At 48.1% G+C, this 17,776-nt stretch overlaps 1 pseudogene; it reads right to left on the bottom strand.

Moving 5' to 3' along the window:
- Nucleotides 1–14,729, bottom strand: part of LOC129694776 (zinc finger protein 850-like) — a 69,594-nt pseudogene extending 54,865 nt beyond the window's left edge.
- Between the last annotated feature and the right edge of the window lie 3,047 nt (nt 14,730–17,776).

The following is a 17,776-nucleotide window of genomic DNA, read 5'->3' on the forward strand; positions in this document are numbered from 1 at the left end:
GCAGGGGAAGGGATGCACACCGTTGTCTGTACGCCGGTGCTGCCACAGGCGGGTGAAACCCTTGCCAAACTCAGCGCACACAAAGGGTCTCTCTCTGGTATGTAAACGCTGGTGCTCCCGCAGCCCCCATGCTCTCTCGTTACAGTGGGAGCAGCTGCTCGCCGGCGTGGGCCCGCTGGTGCTGACGCAACCCCCGCGAGCTATCAAACCCCTGACCGCAGAAAGAGCAGTTGTAGGGCTGGCCACTGGTGTACACGCGCTGGTGAGACAGGGCTGGGGAGGCCATGGCAAAGCGCTCTCTACACACCAGGCTCGGGACGGGACGGTCGCTGGCGTGCACCCGCTGGTGGGACAGCAGATAGGTCGAGTGGGTGAAGCCCTTGCCGCACTGGGCGCAGGTGTAGGGACGCTCGCTGGTGTGGGTGCGCTGGTGCTTCAGCAGGTAGCTGGACTGGGCAAAGTCCTTGCCGCACTGGGCGCAGGTGTAGGGACGCTCGCCGGAGTGGGTGCGCTGGTGCTCCAGCAGGTGACAGGACTGGGTGAAGCCCTTGCTGCACTGGACGCAGGTGTAGGGACGCTCGCCGGTGTGGGTGCGCTGGTGCACCAGCAGGGTGCTGGACTGGGTGAAGCCCTTGCCGCACTGGGCGCAGGTGTAGGGGCACTCGCCGGTGTGAGTACGCTGGTGCATCAGCAGTTGGTTGGAGCGGGTGAAGCTCTTGCCACATACGCTGCAGCTATAGAGGCGCTTGCCGGTGTGCAGGCGCCTGTGCTCTTTCAGGTCAGGTGACGACTTGAAGCCTTTGCCGCAGTCGGAGCAGGTGAAGGGCCGCTCACTGCTGTGCACCCGCCGGTGCCGCCTTAGCCCAGAAAACAGGGCAAAGCTCATGCCACAGGTGGAGCAGCTATAGGGCTTCTCGCCCGTGTGCACCCGCCGGTGGGTCTTCAGCTGGCTCGGGTACTGCCAGGCCTTGCCACACACGTCACACTCATAACACTTCTCCTTGTTGTGCCCCGTCATATAGTCCTCCATCGAAGCTCAGCCCCTCGAAGCTCAGCCCGCACACCGAGCAGATGGGGGGCTCACCAGCACCCTGGTCGTCCTCAGTGGCCGCTCACATCCTCGTCTCTCTGTCCACAGCAACGGCTCCTAAACCCTGCAGGAGGAGAACACAAAGGGTCAACAAGCAGGCAAACAGGACATTAATAGCACATTTTGGGTGCGTTTATGGCGGAGGAAACTGTTTTATAATTCAGAGCGGCACAGTGGTGCAGCGGTACAGTTGCTGCCTCACTGCCAGAGACCCGGGTTCGATCCTGACCATGGGTGCTGTCTTTGTGGTGTTTATACGTTCTCCCCTTGGACTTCCAGTGGCGCCATGGAGCAGTGCGAGGCGCAGCATTAAGCTCCACTCCCGTTAAATTGCTGAAAAAGAAGTTTTGTAAGACGGGACCGATTTTAAAAATACTCACCAGAGCTGCTTGACGTCGCGTAAGGGACGTCATCAGAAATTGCTGGGAAATAACGGGGGATACCAGCAGTTTTAAATGAGATAGGGGGATCAGCCCCAGAAGCAACCGCAGAGATCTACAAGTTTGGGGAAACATTTACATACAGCACCAGAAGAATGCTCAGAAGAGGAATCTGAATCTCAATGTTCAGCCACGGAAATGGCTTCAAAGGAGAAACAGATGGAGCAAATGGAACAATCGGCAAGAACCTCAGTAATGATATTGCTAAAATGGTACAAGATGGGAACACTGCATTGGAGAAAAACCTGTCTAAAAAAATTAAGCATGATAATGCAGAGATTCAGGACATCGCTACTCTAAGGAAATGTGTTGAAGAAATTGAGTATGATTTAAGTACAGAAATCAAACGGGTTGAAAAACATTCCAACCAAAAGTTTGATGCTGTCCTCAAAACTACTAAAGCATACAACACGGTTTTGGAAGATATGGAAGCTGCTGGAATTAGCCAAAACTTCTGATAAATGCTTGGATTTGGAAACAAGATCGAGAAGACAGAATTTAAGAATAGTTAAAGTCACAGAGGGAAGGGAATCTTGAAGGAACTCTCGGGAGTTTGCTGCCAACTTACTTAAACATGTATTTAAGCTGTCTGACAATCTGAGAATCAATGTGACTCATCGGGTTCGACGAGCTAAACCAAGGCTAGGAGCCCCTCCAAGACAGATCATAGTGAAATTTCATGACATTTCTGCTTTGGAAGATATTATAAAACAAGTCCCATTCGGAACGAATTTGATGTTTGAAGCGGACAATTTGAGATTCTTCCGAGACTATCCTCCAGAAATCACCAAAAAAAAGGGACATGTTCTCAAAGACAAGACAGATTCTGAAAGGAATTCAATCTGTAAGATATGGTATAATGTTCCCTGCAAGAATGAGGATTACTTAAAAAAGTGTAGAACGTGCCTTTACTGACCCAGAGATGACGTATATGAAGTATACATTACAAAATCGCAAATCAGCATACCAAATATATTAAATTTAATAGAGGAATTGGTTCCTTTTCAGGATATAGAATAATTTGGAATAAAGCAAAATTATCACGATAAAACCTCAAGAGCCAACACAACTTTTAAAATTCCCTTTTAGAATTGCAACAGAAAAATTTAAATATTTGGTATCAAAATTACCAGAAAATATAAATCTTTATTTAATGCAAACTATATGCCTTTACTAACTAAATTAAATCCATTGATTAAATTTTGGAAAACACTGCCGATGTCTTTAATAGGCAGAATAAAGGCTATAAAAATGATTTTCCTACCACAGATTTTGTATTCATTTCAATCAATACCAAAATTCTTTAAAAAACTTGACTCTGATATTACAAATTTCATATGGGACTATAAATCACATAGAATTCAAAGAAAACACCTGTGAAAACCTAAAGAATTTGGCGGACTGACACTCCCCAATTTCTTGTCGACTTGGGCAGTGAATAATAAAAATGTAATTCATTGGTTGGACAACTGCTCAACAAGTAGACTGGATAATAATGGAGAAAGAGGATTGTTATCCTTTGAACATAAGAACGATCCTTTTCTCCCCGATAAAACTCAACAATACAATATATAAGAATAATCCAATTATTCATAGTACGATACAAATTTGAAACAAATAAAATGAACTCTCAAATTAAGGAACCTATTGCTCCTTTCTCCAATAGTTAAATAATCCGTCATTTAAACCATCTATTATTGATAAAATGTTTACCATTGGGAAAGAATAGGAATTGTAGATGGTTTATGCATGCAACCAATAATGTAGCTACCTTAGTACCACTAACCACACCTTAGTTATCAAGTATAATAACACTCTCTCTTCCTATCTCTCTCTCCAGCACGGTGACAGACTGCGTGCAGTTAGTGCTGGATCATGTTTAATCTGTGTGTTTATTAAAGAGTTAAGTAAAGTTACAAGTGTGTGAGATTCACTTCTTTACATGGTGGCGGCAAGTTAATTCTCGCACCTCCTGTTTATCAGGTTTTATTTCTTGAGTTTGTTTCTTTGTCGGAGGTTTACTCTCTTTGTGGCACCATGGCATCCTCATGCCGCAAACCCGCGCCCCTGGTCTTTGATGCAGACATAGCGGAGCGCTGGTCAACTTTTGAGATGGATTTTACCCACTACATGAACATTGTTCATCGCAACGATCCTGATGCCGTTAAAGCTTCCCTTTTTCTAAATCTCGCTGGGCCTGATGCCATGAGGAGAGCACAAGCCTTCACCTACAGTCCCGCGGACCGGGATGAACATGATCAGGTCCAAGTACCTGCAGAGTCTGCTGACGACCCGGTATGTCTGTTGCGAAAATTCGCTGAGCTTTGTGACCTGCCTTCTAACCGCATTTTAGAGAGAGCCAAGTTTATTACGAGAAAGCAGCAGCATGATGAGCCTGTTGAATGTTTTATTGCTGATCTGCGTTACCTTGCTCAGAGGTGCTGATTTGATAATATGACTGAACAGCTTACTAGAGACATTATAGTCACAGGGATGCTCGATCAGAAATTACGATCGGAGCTACTAAGGAAACCTGATCTTACTCTAACCGAAGCCATGCACGCATGCAGGTTAGCCAAAGTCGTTGACCCGCTGTTCGGACAGCGAGGGTCTGATAATAAATCGATTAATTGAACTGTTCTCAACAGGTCTCAACGTCCTAACATAGTTAACACCAGACCCATGTCGCGGGCCATCTACGTCCCCGGCGGCCAAGGCGTTAACAAATGCCCTAATTGCGGTTATGCGCATTCAATGCAGTCGCTGTGCCCGGAAAATCCTGCAATTTCTGCAAGAAATTGAACCATTCCTCGGCTGTCTGCCGCTCCCGTGGGAAACTTCCCCCAGCTTCTAGACAAGTTCTAAACAACTTGGTGCAAGTTGGTAGCGAGTTTGGTTCTCTCTCGACACTGCTCACGACTCTGCCAATTACTTCTCAAGAAGATGTTAGTGTTTTCACACTCCTACATGCACCTGCTCGACTCACGGATCCTTTCGGTCCTCATTACTGTCAACAATTCGACCTTCTCTGATAAGCTCGACACGGGGGCGAAGGTCAATATTATGTCAACAAACCTGTTCAGAAAGATTAGGCAAATGAGCAACTAAGCGCTGACCGTTCGACTTTACATGCTTACGGGGGCGAGGTGCTGAAACCAGTGGGCAAGGCCATTCTCAATTGTGTGCTGCAGAGGTCGTCGCGGGCTCTCACGTTCTATGTTCTCGACTCTGATTGTGTGACTTTGTTGGGCAATCAGGCATGCCAGGACCTGGGACTAGTCTCGTTCGTCCGCACTGTCCATGAGGTGTGGGTGATGTTGGATCCGATATCTGAGTACCCGGACCTGTTTGATAATGAGCTGGGCAAACTGCCTTTCGTCTACAAGATTCGCACCGACCCAAAGGTGGCGCCTGTGGTCCATGCATCACACAGAGTATCCCACGCTATGAAGGACAACGTTGAATCGATGCTGAAGAGCATGATCGCGATGGGGGTGCTGGAGGCAGTTAGTGAGCCCACCGAGTGGGTCTCCACCATGGTTACCACGCTAAAAAAGGACAAGAACAAGATAAGAGTGTGCATCAACCCAAAGGACCTGAACCCCGCAATTAGGCGACCACACTACCCCATGAGAACCGTGGAAGATGTTGCGGCTCAAGTCGGCCAGGCCACGGTTTCCTCCATCCTCAATGCCAAAAATTCCTTCTGGCAAATACCACTCGACAAACGCTCCTCCGATCTCACAACGTTTGCTACTCCTTATGGCAGATTCAAATTCCTGCGGATGCCATTCGGAATCAACTCTGCCAGCGAGGTGTTCCAGAGATCCATGGAACAGCTGTTCGCTGGCATGCCGTGCGCCCTCATCGTGGATGATATCCTAGTCTACGGGGAGAATGCCGCCGAGCATGACAAAAACCTGCGCCGGGTCCTGGACCGGACTCGACAGATCAATTTAAAACTGAACAATAAAAAAAGTGCAAATTTCGTGTCTCTGAAGTGCCTTACGTCGGACACATCTTCACTTCTGATGGACTAAAGCCTGACCCACAAAAGACTGCTGCAATTTCTGAGATGCCAGCCCCAATCGATGTCCTCGGTCTGCAAAGTTTCCTGGGCATGGTCAATTACCTCGGTAGGTTTCTTCATAATCTCAGCGAGCTGAGCTCACCCCTGAGGCAACTAACTGAAAAAGACACTGCCTGGTCCTGGTTCCCACAACACCAACAGGCTTTCGAATTTCTGAAATCTAAGATGACCAGCACCCCAACACAAATTCTTTGACCTGTGCTGTCCCATTGTTGTTACCTGTGATGCTTCCCATTTTGGACTCGGTGCTGCTTGCCTGCAGCTCTTTGATGATGGATCGCTGCTACCTGTTTCGTATGCCTCGCGAACCATGACCGACACGGAGCAACGGTATGCTCAAATCGAGAAGGAGCTCCTCGCGGTTGTGTTTGCTTGTTCCAAGTTTAAAGATTTCCTTTTCTGCAGCAGATTCACGGTCGAGACCGACCACCAGCCACTAGTGACAATTGTTAGCAAGCCCATACATGTTGCCCCTGCCAGACTGCAGCGCATGATGCTGCAGCTCTAACATTTTGATTTCCATCTGGTTTACAAAAAGCACACTGAAATGCATGTGGCCGATACTCTATCTCGTGCCCCACGGGCCACCTGTGACCGCCACCCCTACGAGCAAGAAGACCTCTTGGTGCTGAACGTCCCAACCAGGCAACTTCAGTGCCTGATCAAACACACCGTCGCTGACCCTGCGTTGCAGCAACTTGCAGCTGTCATCAAGCGCGGCTGGCCCGACAAACGGACAACTTTGCCATCGGGTGCCCAACCGTTCTTTCTGGTCCGCGATGAGCTGGTGTTCCAAGATGGTGTTATCGTCAAAGGCCACAAGGTCATGGTTCCAGCCTCTCTGTATGATCTCTACTACAACGCAGCCCATAGCGGTCATCCTGGGGTCGATGCTACTATTTCTCACGCTCAGGGACAATTCTACTGGCCCGGTATGGCCAAATATATCAAGTTTCCTCCTGCTCCACCTGCAACAACCTCGCCCCGCACCAGCAGCCACAGCCCCTTTTGCAGCAGCCGGCGCCCGCCATGCCCTGGACATCGCTGGCTGCCGACATATTCGAATGGCGGGACAAGCAGTTTCTTGTCCTGGTGGACTCGTACTCCAACTGGTTGGAGGTGGACCTGCTTCCTTCAATCACCTCCGAGATGGTCATCAGCGGACTGCGCAGGCACTTCGCCACCTTCGGTGCCCCTGTTCGTTTACAAACGGACAATGGCCGACAATTTACCAGCGCTGAATTCAAATCTTTCGCTACCAAGTGGAACTTTCACCACTACACTAGCAGCCCGGAGTATCCACAAAGCAACGGCCTTGCCGAGCGAGCCGCGCGGAGTGCTAAGGATCTGCTGGAGCAGTCCCGCCTGTCTAACTCCGACTTCTACCTGGGCTTACTTAACCTCCTGTGACCCGACCATGGGTTCCCCTGCTCAGCGTCTGATTTCGACGACAACCGGGCCACCTATGCCGATCGCTCAACAGACCCTGCTACCCAAGATATTCGAGCCTGCCGTTGTCCAGCAGCGGATTGAACAGAAGCATGAGGATCAACGGCGTTCCCACGACAGGTCTTGCCGCCCACTGACGTCCCTACTGCCCGGGCACGTCGTTCGGTTGCAAACTAGCACCGGCTATTCCCGTCTCGCGACCGTAGTTGGTATGGCTGTTTCGCCTCGTTCTTACCTGGTGGACTATGAAGGGACTGTCTATCGTCGGAGCCGTCAACACCTGTTGGCTGTGAACGAGCCGAAACCTCCACCTGCGGGTCCTTATGCTCCACCTCTCCAGTCCCAGCCTGCCCCTGCCGGCTTTCCTGCTGATCCCTGCACGCCCCAGACCCCTCACTTGTTGCGTTCTCCCCCACTGCTGCTGCCAGGTTCTGGCCGGTTAGCCTCCCCTCATGCAAGTTCTCCCTCCCCTCCTGTCTCTGGCTGTCTCCTCCTGCTTCAAGACGGATGTAAACTGACTTAGTTTCAAAAATGTCTACTTAATTATGGTTTAATAACGGCAAAAAAACTTATACTTAAATTCTGGAAAAATACACCCACATCGATGCTCAAAATGTGGATTTCAAAAATGTCGGAAATGTTACACCTTGAAGATATGAGATTCCTCCAATCAGGCAAATCAGACCAATTCTTAAAGATTTGGTCTCCATTTATCGACTTATTACAAACATGTGGTGCAACACAACCAGATAACCATTTAACCATATAACAATTACAGCATGGAAAACAGGCCATCTCGGCCTTTCATGTCCGTGTCGAACTCTTATTTTCCCCTAGTCCCGTCTACCTGCATGCAGACCATAACCCCCCATTCCTTTCCCATTCATATATCTATCCAATTTATTTTTAAATGATACAATCGAACGTGCCTCCACCACTTCCACTGGAAGCTCATTCCACACAGCTACCACTCTCTGAGTAAAGAAGTTCCCCCTCGTATTACCCCTAAACTTCTGTCCCTTAATTCTCAAGACATGTCCTCTTGTTTTAATCTTCCCTACTCTCAATTGGAAAAGCTTATCCACGTCAACTCTGTCTATCCCTCTCATCATTTTAAATACATCTATCAAATCCCCCCTTAACCTTCTGTGCTCCAAAGAATAAAGCCCTAACTTGTTCAACATTTCTCTGTAACTTAGTTGCTGAAACCCAGGCAACATTCTAGTATATCTCCTCTGTACTCTCTCTCTATTTTGTTGACATCCTTCCTATAATTAGGCGACCAAAATTGTACACCATACTCCAGAATTGGCCTCACCAATGCCTTGTACAATTTTTGACATTACATCCCAACTTCTATATTCAATGCTCTGATTTATAAACGCCAGAACACCAAAAGCTTTCTTTACCACCCTATCTACATGAGATTCCACTTTCAGAGAACTGTGCACAGTTATTCCCAGATCCCTCTGTTCACCTGCATTCTTCAATTCCCTACCATTTACCATGTACGTCCTATTTTGATTTGTCCTGCCAAGATGTAGCACCTCACACTTATCAGCATTAAACTCCATCTGCCATCTTTCAGCCCACTCTTCCAACTGGCATTAATCTATCTGTAGACTTTGAATATCTACTTCATTTTCCACAACCCCACCTATCTTAGTGTCATCTGCATACTTAATACCCAAAAAATGAACCTTCTCAACCAACCTTCCGTGAGGAACCTTGTCAAAGGCCTTACTGAAGTCCATATATACAACATCCACTGCTTTACCCTCATCAATTTCCCGAGTAACCTCTTCAAAAAATTCAAGAAGATTAGTCAAACATGACCTTCCAGGCACAAATCCATGTTGACTGTTCCTAATCAGACCCTGTTTATCCAGATGCTTATATATATTATCTCTAAGTATCCTTTCCATTAATTTGCCCACCACTGACATCAAACTAACAGGTCTATAATTGCTAGGTTTACTCTTAGCCCCCTTTTTAAACAATGGAACAACATGCACAGTACGCCAATCCTCCGGCACTATTCCCGTTTCCAATTAATGACATTTGAAATATTTCTGTCATAGCCCCTGCCTTTTCTACACTAACTTCCCTCAATGTCCTAGGGAATATCCTGTCCGGAACTGGAGACTTATCCTCTTTTATATTTCTCAAAAGTGTCAGTACTTCCTCTTCTTTGAATCTCATAGTTTCCCATAGCTACTCTACTGGTTTCCCTTACCTCACATAATTCAATATCCTTCTCCTTGGTGAATACCGAAGAAAAGAAATTGTTCAATATCTCCCCCATCTCTTTTGGCTCTGCAGATAGCTGTCCACTCTGACTCTAATGGACCAATTTTATCCCTCGTTATCCTTTTGCTATTAATATAGCTGTAGAAACCCTTTGGATTTACTTTCACCGTACTTGCCAAAGCAACCTCATATCTTCTTTCAGCTTTTCTAATTTCTTTCTTAAGATTCTTTTTACATTCTTTATACTCCTCAAGCACCTCATTTACTCCATGCTGCCTATAATTATTGTAGATCTCTCTCTTTTTCCGAACCAAGTGTCCAATTTCCCTTGAAAACCAGGGCTCTTTCCAATTTTTACTATTTCCTTTCAACCGAACAGGGACATAAAGATTCTGTACTCTTAAAATTTCACCTTTAAATATCCTCCATTTCTCTTCCACATCTTTCCCATAAAACAAACTGTCCCAATTTACTCCTTTTAAACCCTTTTCGCATCTCCTCAAAGTTAGCCTTTCCCAATCAAAAATCTCAACCCTAGGCCCAGTTCTGCCCCTCTCCATAATTATATTGAAACTAATGGTATTGTGATCACTGGTCCCGAACTGTTCCCCAGCGCATACCTCTGCCACCTGACCCGTCTAATTTCCTAACAGGAGGTCCAGCACCGCCCCTTCTCTAGTAGGTACTTCTATGTATTGCTGCAAAAAACTATCCTGTACCCATTTTACAAACTCCAACCCATCCAGCCCATTTACAGAATGTGTTTCCCAGTCTATGTGTGGAAAATTGAAATCTCCCACAATCACTACCTTGTGCTTACTACTAATATCTGTAATCTCCTTACATATTTGCTCTTCCAATTCTCGCTCCCCATTTGGCGGTCTATAATACACCCCTATAAGTGTTGCTACCCCTTTCCCATTTCTCAGTTCCACCCAAATAGCCTCCCTAGACGAGCCCTCTAATCTATCCTGCCAAAGCACTGCTGTAATACCTTCCCTGATAAGCAATGCAACACCTCCACCTCTTGCCCCTCCAATTCTATCACACCTGAAGCAACGAAATCGTGGAATATTTAGTTTCCAATCACAGCCCTCCTGCAACCATGTTTCACTGATCGCCACAACATCATACTTCCAGGTGTCAATCCAGACTAAGTTCATCCACCTTTCTTACAATGCTCCTAGCATTAAAGTACACACATTTAAGAAACCCACCCTCTCTTATTCTCTGTTTATTCATTTTCTTCTCTCTCCCCTACATTTTGGGTCAGAGTGCTACCATTATCTGCCTCCTGCCTCACACACTGACTGCTAGCTTTCTCAATTCGAGTCCCTCCCCCCAACCATACTAGTTTAAAGTCTCCCCAGTAGCCTTTGCAAATCTCCCCGCCAGGATATTGGTCCCCCTTGAGTTCAAGTGCAACCCGTCCTTTCTGTACAGGTCGCACCTTCCCCAAAAGAGGTCCCAATGATCCAGAAACTTGAATCCATACCCACTGCACCAGTCCCTCATCCACGCATTTATCCTCCACCTCGCTCCATTCCTACTCTCACTGTCGCGTGGCACAGGCAGTAATCCTGAGATTGTTACCTTTGCCAGTCCTTCTCCTTAACTCTCTACCTAACTCCCTAAATTCTTCTTTCAGGACCTCTTCTCTTTTTTTTACCTATGTCGTTGGTACCTATATGTACCACAACCTCAGGCTCCTCTCCCTCCCATTTCAGGATTTCTTGGACACGTTCAGACACATCCCTGACCCTGGCACCAGGGAGGCAAACTACCATCCGGGTCTCCTGTCTGCGTCCACAGAATCGCCTATCCGACCCCCTGACTATAGAGTCCCCTATTACAATTGCCCTCCTCTTCTTTTCCTTACCCTTCTGAGCAACAGGACCGGTCTTTGTGCCAGAGGCCCGGCCACTGTCGCTGCCCCCAGGTAGGCTGTCTCCCCCAGCCTTACTCAAACATGAGTACTTATTTTCAAGGTGTGCAGCCACCGGGGTACTCACCAGTCCCTGCCTCTGCTCATTGCCCTTCCTAAATGTGACCCAGTTTTCTGTCTCCCGTGGTCTTGGAGTGACCACCTCCCTGTAACTCCTTTCTATGACCTCCTCGCTCTCCCTGAGCAGACAGAGGTCATCGAGTTGCTGTTCCAGGTTCCTAACACGGTCCCTTAGGAGCCCCATCTCGACGCACCTGGCGCAGATGTGGACGTCTGGAATGCACTCAGACTCCATGACCTCCCAAATCTGACATCCAGAACAGTAAACTGCCCTGGCCCTCATTCTCCTCCTTATCCGAATACAAAAAAGCCTTACCCGGGATGCAAGCCAATCAGCTGCTTCCTCTGGTCCTCTTCCACCAATCAGAGGCTTCTTCTCTGGAAGTGAGATGGAACTTTGCAGCTCCAGGTAGCTCCTCCTAGCACCAACGGCTCCCCGGGCCTCTGCAGCAGCAAACCCGCGCTATTTTTTATACTCACAGCTCCAGGTAACTCCTCCTCACACCAACGGCTCCCGTGGCCTCTGTAAAAGCAAGCCCTGTGCTGTTTTTATACTCACAGCTCCAGGTAGCTCTTCCTCGCACCAACGGCTCCCCGGGCCTCTCGTTGCATTCAATTCCCTGGTCCAAATCATTAATATATATTATAAATAGCTGGGGTCCCAGCACTGAGCCTTGCGGTACCCCACTAGGCACTGCCTGCCATTCTGAAAAGGACCCATTTACTCCTCTTTGCTTCCTGTCTGCCAGCCAGTTCTCTATCCACATCAATACTGAACCCCCAATACCGTGTGCTTTAAGTTTGTACTCTTATGTGGGACCCTGTCGAAAGCCTTCTGAAAGTCCAGGTATAACACATCCACTGGTTCTCCCTTATCCACTCAACTAGTTACATCCTTGAAAAATTCTATAAGATTTGTCAGACATGATTTACCTTTCATAAATCCATGCTGACTTTGTCCAATGATTTCAACACTTTCCAAATGTCCTGCTATCCCATCTTTAATAACTGACTAGCAGTTTCCCCACTACCGACTAACGTCTGTAATTCCCCATTTTCTCTCTCCCTCCCTTTTTAAAAAGTGGGGTTACATTAGCTACACTCCAATCTTCAGGAACTACTCCAGAATCTAAAGAGTTTTGAAAAATTATCACTAATGCATCCACTATTTCTGGGGCTACTTCCTTAAGTACTCTGGGATGCAGCCTATCTGGCCCTGGGGATTTATTGGCCTTTAATCCATTCAATTTACCTAACACCACTTCCCGGCTAACCTGGATTTCACTCAGTTCCTCCATCTCATTTGACCCCTGGTCCGCTGCTATTTCCGGCAGATTAATTAAGTCTTCCTTAGTGAAGACAGAACCAAAATAGTTATTTAATTGGTCTGCCATGTCCTTGTTCCCTATGATCAATTCACCTGTTTCTGACTGCAAGGGACATACATTTGTTTTATCTAATCTTTTTCTCTTCACATATCTATAAAAACTTTTGCAGTCAGTTTTTATGTTCCCTGCCAGTTTTCTTTCATAATCTATTTTCCCTTTCCTAATTAAGCCCTTTGTCCTCCTCTGCCGGACTCTGAATCTCTCCCAGTCCTCTGGTAGGCTGCTTTTTCTGGCTGATTTATATGCTTCATCTTTTGTTTTGATACTATCTCTGATTCCGTTTTTATCCACAGATGCACTACCTTCCCTGATTTATTATTTTGCCAAAGTGGGATGAATAATTGTTGTTAGTTCATCCATGCGGTCTTTAAATGCTTTCCATTGCATATCCACCGTTAACCCTTTAAGAATCAATTGCCAGTCTATCTTGGCCAATTCATGTCTCATACTCTCAAAGTTACCTTTCTTTAAGTTCAGAACCCTTGTTTCTGAATTAATTATGTCAATCTCCATCCTAACGAAGAACTCAACCATATTATGGTCACCCTTGCCCAAGGGGCCACGCACAACAAGACTGCTAACTAACCCTTCCTCATTCCTCAATACCCAGTCTTGAATAGTCTGCTCTCTCATTGGTTCCACTACATGTTGGTTTAGAAAACTATCCCGCAATGCGTTCCAAGAAATCCTCTTCCTCAGCACCCCTGCCAATTTGATTCACCCAATCTATATGTAGATTGAAGTCACCCCGTATACCTGTTTTACTTTTGTTGCACGCATTTCTAATTTCCTGTTTGATGCCATCCCCAACTCCACTACAACTGTTACGTGGCCTGTACACAACTCCCACTAGCGTTTTCTGCCCCTTAGTGTTTCACAGCCATATTGATTCCACATCCTCCAAGCTAATGCCGTTCCTTTCTATTGCATTAATCTCCTCTCTAACCAGCAACGCTACCCCACCTCCTTTTCCTTTCTGTCTATCCCTCCTGAATATTGAATATCCCTGGATGTTCAGCTCCCAGCCTTGGTCACCCTGGAGCCATGTCTCCGTGATCCCAACTATATCATAGTCATTAATAGCTATCTGCACATTCAACTCATCCACCTTATTACGAATACTCCTTGCATTGAGACACAAAGCCTTCAGGCTTGTTTTTACAACAGTCTTACCACTTATAAAATTATGTTGAAAAATTGCCCTTTTTGATTTTTGCCCTGGATTTGTCTGCCTACCACTTTTACTTTTCACCTTGCTACCTATTGCTTCTACCCTCATTTTACACCCCCTCTGTCTCTCTGCTCACACATGTAATAAACCCACCACCTCTTATTCCCTGTTTTGTTATATTTTTCTTCTTTCCCCTCTACATGTTGGGTCTGAGTGCTTCCCTTCTCTGCGTCCTGCTTCACACCTCTACTAGCTTTCTGTATTTGAGTCCCTCCCCCCAACCATTCTAGTTTAAAGTTCCCCAGTAGCCTTTGCAAATCTCCCCGCCAGGGTATTAGTCCCCCTCGGGTTCAAGTGCAACCCGTCCTTTTTGAACAGGTCGCACCTTCCCCAAAAGATGTTCCAATGATCCAGAAACTTACCGTGGGCCAAAAGACCTACTTCCGTGCTGCATGTCTAAACTAAACTAAACCAAAGAAGGGTCTCGACCCAAAATGTCACTCATTCCTTCTCTCCAGAGATGCTGCCTGACCCGCTGAGATACTCTAGCAATTTGTGTCTATCTTCTCCACAGATGCTGCATGGCATGCTGAGTTATTCCAGCAGTCTCTCTCTGTTTATCTGTCTCTCTCTCTGTATTTCTCTCTCTTTCTGTCTCTCTCTCCCCTCTCTCTCTGTCCCTCTCTTGTCTCTCTCTCTGTAAATCTCGCTTTCTCCATCTCTCTATCTTTCTCTCTCTCTCTCTCTCTCTCTCTGTATCTTTCCCATCTGTGTTTCTCCCTATGTCTCGCTCTGTTTCTCTCTCTGCATCTCTTTCTCTGCCTCTCTTCCTCTCTGTCTGTCTCTCTCTCTCTCGCTCTCTCGCTGTCTCTCTGTCTCCCTCTCTCCCTCTGTCTCTCTTTCCCTGTCTGTCTCTCTATCTTTGCATATTTCTTTGTCTCTCTCCCTCTGTCTGTCTCTCCCTCCCTGTCTCTCTCTTTCCCCCTCCCTCTGTCTCTCTCTCTCTCTCTCACTCTCTCTCTCTCTCTCTCTCTCTCTCTCTCTTTTTTTTTTTATTATTCCAAAGACTTTACTCAACTCATCAAATAATACAACAGATCAAGTCATACACAAAACAAACTTACATTATATCCAGTGTCATTATAGTACAACATTACAATCATTATTCACAATACTCTCAACCCCACGCGGTGACCAGCGCCCACGGAATACCTCCAAAGTCCCCGTGAGCACCGCATGTTCCCTCTCCAGGGACACACGTGCACGGACGTAGGCCCGAAAGAGGGGCAAGCAGCCGACTCTTGCGTGACCATCCATCGCCTGCTGCCTGGACCCGCGTATGGCCATCTTGGCCAGGCCCAGGAGTAGACCGACAGGTAGGTCCCACCCTCCCACTTGGCTCTCCCCACACCCTGCCTTGTGTCCAAACACAAGAATCGTAGGACTAAAATGTAACCAGAACTTTAGGAACAACCCTTTCAGATATTGATACAGGGGCAGTAGCCTCTCACACTCCATATAAATGTGGAAAACGGTCTCTTCCTCGCCACAAAAAATACAGGCAGCGGACGAGTCCGTGAACCGACTCAAAAGTTTGTTACACGCCACCGCTCTGTGCAGCACTCTCCACCCCAGGTCCCCCACGTAAAGGGGGACAACTCCCTTGTAGAGGGACCCCCACTGGGGACCTTCCCCGCCTTCAGGTGGTAACACCGTCCGCCATGGTGTGTCGGGACGGGAGACGAAGGCAAGGAGGTGCAGAATGTGCAGGAACATTCTATACAGTGAGCGTCTCTTCGCGTCACGAAACGGCACGCTAATCATCTCCGAAAGGCGGCTCAGGTTGTGTGGAACCGGTGCCCGGGATATATCCCGGAACCGAGGCCCAATGAGCAGATCTGACGGAGCGGGTAAGAGCTCATTTAAAACCACTCTAGGCGCCCGCCTCTCCTCGACACCCGCCATGATTTGTTGAGGACCGGCCACTCCCGCAGCCGCAACATCCCCCTCCCCTCGTGGAGCAACACGCTGGCTGAAAACAACCAGATTCCTCACTCTTAACACATCCCGGTAGAAAACAGGCAAGCCCCTTAGGGCGGGTCGACTGATGCCCGCCACCGGGAGCCGCGAGACCCCCCTTAGACAACGACCCCGTCGGAAAAAATACGTGGCCAAAACGTGCCATCTGGGGGGTTCTCTATATACATATACCTCCTCAGAGTCCTAAGGCGGAGAGCCGCCACCTGGGTACGCACGCATACCAAGGACTGGCCGCCCTCCTCTAACGGGAGACTCAGGACAGCTGCGGAAACCCAGTGCTTCCTATTTCCTCAAAAGAAGTCCACCAGCTTCTTCTGTAAAGCATTTACAAAAGTGGGAGGCGGGACAAGAGTAGCCAGCCGGTACCATAACATGGAGGCCACCAGCTGGTTTATGACCAACACCCTCCCCTGAAAAGAAAGAACTCCAAGCAGGCCTGACCAGCGCCCCAGCCTTGCAACCACTTTCGTCTCCAACTCCTGCCAATTTGCCGGCCAAGCATCCTCAGTGGGACTCAGGTACACCCCCAGATAGAGGAGGTGCGTGGTGCTCCACGCAAACATTGCCATCTCCTCTGGCAGGGAGTCCACCTGCCACTGACCCACTAAAAGTCCAGAGCACTTGCTCCAATTAATCCTGGCAGAAGATGCATCCGAGAAAATCTTCTGGCAATCACGCATCCTCTGCAGGTCACCAGGATCGGTGAACATATGGAGTACATCATCGGCATAGGCCGAAAGAACCAACTCTACCCCTGGGCCCAGTAGGGCCAGGCCTGTCAACCTCCTCCGAAGAAGACACAGGAGTGGCTCCACACAGACCGAGTACAACTGACCTGACATGGGGCACCCCTGACGGACCCCCCTCCCAAAATGAAAGGGAACCAACAACGCACCATTAACCTTCACAAGGCACTCCGCTGCAGCATACAAGAGGCGGACCCGGGCCACAAAATGCGGTCCAAATCCAAACACTTGCAACGTTTCGAACAGGTATCCATGCTCTACCCTATCAAAAGCCTTCTCCTGATCAAGAGACAGAAACGCAGCTGACTGACCAGTTCCCTGTGCTAGATGAATCAGGTCCCTAACCAGGTGGATGTTATCCTGAATGGACCGACCAGGGACTGTGTAAGACTGGTCATGGTGAATCAGCTGAGACAGCACAGAGCCCAGGCGATTTGCCATCGCCCGTGCAAATACTTTATACTCTGTGCATAGGAGAGAGACCGGGCGCCAGTTTTTCAACAGGTGGCGTTCCCCCTTCTTGGGCAGCAGGACAACCACTGCTCAACGCCACGAGAGGGGCATCTCCCCTGTCGCCAGGCTCTCCCCCAGAACCAACATGTAATCACCCCCCAGGATACCCCAGAAGGCTCTTACAAACTCTCCCGTCAGCCCATCCAGCCCGGGGGACTTACCCCTCCTGAACTGATGCAATGCACAAGTCAACTCCTCCAAAGATAAAGGGCCATCAAGAAGATCGGCCACCTCCCTATCTATAACCGGTAGACTCTCCCACAGGTCCTGCTGAGCTTCCCCGCTGACTCCACCTGCGGAGAACAGGGAACCATAAAAGGACCTGACCAAGGCACTAATCCTCTCTGGATCCGTGACAGAGGAGCCATCATCTGCGAGCAGCTCCACGAGCTGCTTGCGGGCTCCCCGCCCTTTCTCCAGAGAGAAAAAGAAAGGCGATGCTCAATCCAGATCGTGCAGCATCTGGACCCGCGTCCTCACGTAAGCACCTCGGGACCGCTCAAGGTGCAGGTTCCTCAAGGCTTCCTTCTTCTCATGATACACACCCCATTCGCAAGAGTCACCTCCAACCTGACCCAGGCGAGACTCTGCGTC

The sequence above is a fragment of the Leucoraja erinacea genome, unplaced genomic scaffold (assembly GCF_028641065.1).
Source record: "Leucoraja erinacea ecotype New England unplaced genomic scaffold, Leri_hhj_1 Leri_795S, whole genome shotgun sequence".
Taxonomy (NCBI): Eukaryota; Metazoa; Chordata; class Chondrichthyes; order Rajiformes; family Rajidae; genus Leucoraja; species Leucoraja erinaceus.